General features: G+C 39.0%; 1 protein-coding gene across 1 annotated transcript in view; it reads right to left on the reverse strand.

Annotated features, from left to right (window-relative positions):
* The window catches only part of LOC103202917 (limbic system associated membrane protein), a 993,414-nt gene that overhangs the window by 701,296 nt on the left and 285,976 nt on the right, over positions 1-6,142 (reverse strand). The gene's annotated exons all lie outside the window — the stretch shown is intronic.

Raw genomic sequence — 6,142 nt, forward strand, 5'->3', positions numbered from 1 at the left:
TGGTTATTACAATAGAAAGACTACCTTCTCCAACCTCTTGAGCAGTAGGTTTTGAGGAAACTGACGCCACAAACTGGAAACCCCACAGCTACTTATGTTATAATACTTGGTTCTCTATCCAACTAAAACAACAATCACTTCCCCAAATAGATACTGAGTTTTACCAAATCATCTTCCAATGTCTAAAGAAAACTCTAATCTCCATAATTTTCCCTTCTATGCCTGGTGACTGGCTCATTTAATCTTCTCACAAATATGCTCCATACAACTATCTGTCTGGTTTTCCAAATCAGATTGAAAGCTCTTTAAGGTTCCTCCTCAAATCTTTCTTCTTCTTAGTTAAAAATACTGATTTAACAAGAATGACAAATTCATAGGTTTCTCCTATGTCAGAGGTTAATTCCCTCTGATAGCTTCAAAAGCTATTATGGAGGACAGCCTATCCTTATCCCCACTTATCCCTACACCATCACTCTGATTTGTCTTTTGTTGTCCTTCTTTCCACTTCCCTTTATTCTGTGTTGTTGTTGTTGCTAGGTGTCATCGAGTCATCTCTGACTCATAGTGACCCTGTGTACAAAAATCCTATGTTCAAAAACACTGCCCAGTCCTGTGCCAGCTCCACAATGCCTGCTATACCTAAGCCCATTGCAGCCATTGTGTCAATCCATCTTGTTGAGGGCCTTACCCTTTTTTGCTGACCCTCTGCTTTACCAAGCCTGATTTCCTTCTCTAAGGAATGATCCCTTCTTACAACATGACCAAAATAAGTGAGACAAAGTCTGGCCATTCTCGCTTCCAAGGAGCACTCTGGCTGCACTTCTTCCAGGAGAGATTTGTTAATTCTTTTACCAGTTCATGGTACTTTCAGCATTCTTCACCAACACCACAACTCAAAAGCATAACCTCTTCTTTAGTCTTCCTTATTCATTGTCCAGCTCTCACATGCATAGGAGCCAATTGAAAATATCATGGCTTGTGTCAGGAGCAACTTAGTTCTCAAGGAGACATCTTTGCTCCTCAGCACTTGAAAGAGGCCCTTTGCAGCCGATTTGCCCAGTGCTGTAGGTTATCTAATATCTTCACTGCTGCTTCCATTGGCGTTGATTGTAGAAACAAGTAATATGAAGTCTTTGACAACTTTTCTTTTGTTCTTTTCTTTATTTATTGTGATGCTGCTTATTGGTCCAATTGTGAGGATTCTGTTTTCTTTATATTGAGGTGTAATCCATACTGCAAACTGTAGTCTTCAATCTTTATCAGTAAGCGCTTCAAGTAATCCTTACTTTCAGCAAGCAAAGTTGTGTCATCAGCATATCACAGGTTGTTAATGAGTCTTCCTCCAATCCTAATGTTACATTCTTCTTCATATAGTCCAGCTTCTTGGATTATTTGTTCAGCGTACAGATTGAATAAGTATGGTGAAAGGATACAACCCTGATGCACTCTCTTCTTGATTTTAGACCATGCAGTGTCCCCTTGTTCTGTTTGAGTGACAGCCTCCTGGTCTATGTACAAGTTCCTCATGAGTACAATTAAGCATTCTGGAATCCCCATTTTTCTCAGTGTTATCTATAATTTTTTATATCCACACAATTGAATGTTTCTGCCTAGTCAGTAAAACACAACTAAACATCTTTCAGGTATTCTTTGCTTTCAGCCAAGATCCATCTGACATCGGCAATGATATCCCTCATTCCATGTCCTCATCTGAATACAGTTTGCATTTCTGGAAGTTCTCTGTCATGTTATATTCTGTAACAAAATGTAATTTAGTAACCGGCTTTACCGGTTACTTCTGTCACTGTCACTCAACAAACTAAAAGGGCTCTTCTCCTTCAGAGTAAGCCTGGATTTGATATTCTTTTCTGAGTTTCTTTAAAATTAACTCCCTTGCATAGAAATTCTCAGAGGTGCTTGTTTAAGATTTATAACATGACTTTCTTTCATGATGAATATTTTAGAGTATAAACAATTCACATGCTTATAAACTACACATACGTAGTTTCCTTCAGAAAGGAGTCCAAATGGCACAGTGGTTAAACACTCAGCTGCTAACTACAAGGTCGGCAGTTTGCACCCACTGAATCCACCAATGCTCTGTGGGAGAAAGATGAGGCAGTTTGCTCTTTGAAACAGCCTTGGAAACACTTGGGGTGAATCCACTCTGTCCTATAGGGTCATTATGAGTTGGAATTGACTCTATGCTAATCGGTTTTTGTTTTGTTTTGGTTTTTGGTTTTAGCTTCTCTAAAGCTGCTCTTCACATAACTAGAGTATTGTGATCTTTCTTATCTCAATTTAATGATTGTCTGGAGTGGTCTTACCAGATGACCTCATCTGAGAAAATTCTCCCTGCTATGCTTTTGCTGTAGCGTTAATCACCACACGGATTTATATTGCATTTGTGGGTTAAACTTTATTTTACTCACTTGGCTGCTAACTCTATGTCCAATTTGTTCATCACCATAAACCTAGTGTAGTACCAGATACATGTTGTTATTGTTGTTGTTGTTTGCCTTCGAGTCGGCCCCGACTCATAGCGACCCCTCCTTGGGTTTTCGAGGCAGTATCACTACGGAAGTAGGATTGCCCAAACTTATCATTTGGTTAATAAATATTTGTTTAATGAAGGAGTAGAGCATACATTCAAAGTCACCCAAAGCACAATAAAATGTTAAACAACAATAACAAAAAGACAGAGAGAAAGTCTAGTGCCTTAAAAATTTATTCTCTATGACACACACATAACATCAGCAACCAGTGGGAAAAATATAATTATCATAACAAAAGAAAAAAAACGTAGACATATATGGAAGCAAAGGAGGTTGCTGGAAGGAAATTATTGAGCTGTATGCAGAAAAAGATAGAGGTGCAGGGACGTTTCTAATCTTTTGGCAGGAGAATAAAGGCAGAGCTGCCCGAAATGTGGGTCCACTCATTCCGTGTGCTGTCTATGGAGTTGAAAGGATGTTTTGTCATGACATTTTGGATGATAAAGAAAGCCCACAAGTTGGCATTTGGGTAGAGGAAGGCTCTGTTGTGATTTACTTAATGGACATTTCAAGTTTTTAGGTAGAACACTTTTGTTAGGCTTTGTTAGATTAATATAAAAGCCTACAAATTTTAGAAACACTCAGAATTATCCAGTCTTCTCTAACCATGTATGAGGTATTGAGTTTTAGCTATTAGAACATCATAAAACCAAAACCAAACTAAACCATTGCCATCAGGTTGATTCCAACTCATAGTGACCCCCTGTGCTACAGACAACAACTGCTCCATAAGGTTTTCTTGGCTGTAGTTTCCATGGAAACATCACTAGGCCTTTCTTCAGCTGTACCACTGAATGAGTTTCAACTGCCAACCTTTGGTTAGTAGTCAAGCACAAATTACTTTTTTTTTTTTTTTTGTATGAAACAAACCAGGGATCCTTTGCTTAATTAGCATAGCAAAAATGAAATGGATGGGGAGAAAGGAGGAGGTTTGATCGTATATTCACACACATTGTAAGCAATATGTTTTTGCAGTTATTTTCAAATATTTTTAAACTTGCTTGATATCTTAGTTCCCATCTGACCATAGACCCAGTGAGAAGTCCAGAGAGACTCTTGTAGGAATAACCTATTGCTTGTAATGCATAGTACTGTCCCTAGTCCATAGGTTATGTCAGCTTCAATTAAATAGTGTCTCAATCAGTGGGAAGACAGCTTTCATATTGTTACCATAGAAAGGTTTCTCCTTTGTTATTAAAGCTTTTCCAGCTGTTGAGATGTTCACCAATTGCTGCCTCAGCTCCTTGGAACACTCTCGGCTTTTGTGGGCTGTTGCATTTACTGTACTAGTAATTAATGCAGTTAGCTTTGTAATTAAAAAAAAAAAAAATTTGCCTTTATACTCAGGGTGATAATGCTGCAAGTAAAAATTAATTAAAATGAGATGAATTGCCTTCAGTGAAACAAAATGGAAAGAGAAGGGGAGGGGTAAAAGGAGGAGGAAACTGAAGAAGAGTTTGTAGCCTTATTAATGAAGTGAACTGAGGAGGGTGGGTTTAAAATATTCTCCTGACTCTTTTTTCTTTGTGTTAGCATCTGGGTTAATGATGCCAAAAATGATCAGTTGGTCATGGAATAGAAAAAAGTTACTCTTTTCCTTGAATTGGCTATGGGTCACTATGAAGACCACAAACATGGATGTTCATGTTTGTTCAAGCCCCCCACTTCAATTTTCTCCTACCAAACTATTTGAAGTAATGGACTGTGAAATTGGCTTTTATATTATTATTAATTAGATATGACGCCTGATTTTTTTTTTTCTTTTTTTACCACTTGATGCAGTGAACAGGTTTGGTTCATTACTGAGACAAAATCTTGACAAGTTCAACCACTGATTTTAACAGAACTTGACTGAGATGATCCAATCCCTTTCCATCCTGAAACAGCCTTGGTGAGAGCTAAGTTCTTCACCTTCAACCTATGAATCTGATTTTTCAGAATTTAGCCTCCAACTTCTAGCTGAGGGCACTACCTACTTTGAATTAGCAGTCTGCACTAAAACCAGAAAGCCAAATTCCCTGCCATCCAGTCAATTCCAACTCATAGTGACCCCTCCTTGGGTTTCCAAGGCGATATCTCTATGGAATTAGATTGCCAAGTCTTCATTCCAAGGAGTGGTTGATGGGTTTGAACTGCCAGCCTTCTGGTTAACAGTCAAATGCCTTAGGCACTACACCACCAGAGCTGTCAGCAGTCTGCACTAGTGTCCTGAATTTCATAATGGAAAAGCAATCAATTACTCAATAAACATGTGCTTAATAAAATCCTACCATGTACCTTAGGACCATGTCATGAAAAACATAACCCCTGTCTTCAAAGAACTGATACATTAACTAGAAGAACAAAGCAAAGTTGCCTACTTACCAGACCACCAATTGCCACTGAGTCCATTCCAATGCATAGTGACCCTACAGAAGGGAGTATATCTGACCCATAGGATTTTCAAAGCTGTAAATCTTTTTGGACGTGACTGCCAAGTGTTTCTCCCTTGGCATGGCTTGTATCCTGTTAGTTTTCACCCTATTTCAGAATATATAATCTCTAAATGTCAGAATCAGCAGTCTGGGGTGGGGGAATTGTCATCAGGTTAGTGTGGAACATTCCAGGAAGCTCCTTTTGCACTCTGACTCATAATATCTGTAAGTCTTGGTGTAGTGGTTAAAGCATTTGGCTCCTAGCCAAATGTGGTTTGAACCATCCTAGCAGTTTGAACCATCTAGCCACACCACAGAAGAGAAATTGGGCAGTCTGCTTTCTTAAAGATTTACAGCCTTGGAAACCCAATGGGGTTGCTATGAGTGGGAATTGACTTGATGGCAGTGAGTTTGATTTTTTTATTTAATACATTTTCAAAGGACTCCTAGTGGTGCAGTGGTTAATGCACTCAGATGCTAACCAAAGGGTTGGCAGTTTGAACCCACCAGCTGCTCTGTGGGAGAACGATGAGGCAGTCTACTTTCATAAAGATTACAGTCTTGAAGACCTTATGGGGTAGTTCTACTCTATCCTACAGGGATGATATAAGTTGGGATTGACCTGACAGCGTGTGTTTATTGGTATACATTGTCACCTCTGGGAGCTTCTATCCTAAGGTACAAGGCTTGTTAATTCTTACACCTCTGATACGCTTTATTAGCATTTTCAACCACAAACATATTCCCACAGCTTATAAGTGGGAATCCTTATGTGCTTCATCTTTTTAAGTGAAGGCTCTGGTCTTAGGTTGTGAGCTAAGCAAATTGAGGGGAATGCATTGAGTCATCATTTTTCTTCATGTATCTTGATTGCATAGCAGAAGAGATGCTATGCTGGGTAGACTTCAGATAAACTCTGGAAGTTCTAAAGAGAGTCTTCGAAGTTTCACAGCCATCTCATATTTGGGACTATTTCACTAGCATCACCAGATAACAAACAGTTTCCAAGAAAACAGTAGTAAATGTGACCATATGACTTATTCCTTCTCCTATTCTCAATCCCTCACAACTGGACCAAATCCTCACAATTGGACCAATGAGCAGCATCACAATCAATGGAGAGAAGATTGAGGTTGTCAAAGAATTCAGGTTGCTTGGTTCTACAATCGATGC

This window comes from Orycteropus afer, unplaced genomic scaffold, assembly GCF_000298275.1.
Source record: "Orycteropus afer afer isolate SDZICR_OR568_19922 unplaced genomic scaffold, OryAfe1.0 scaffold00195, whole genome shotgun sequence".
In the NCBI taxonomy this organism is placed as follows: domain Eukaryota; kingdom Metazoa; phylum Chordata; class Mammalia; order Tubulidentata; family Orycteropodidae; genus Orycteropus; species Orycteropus afer.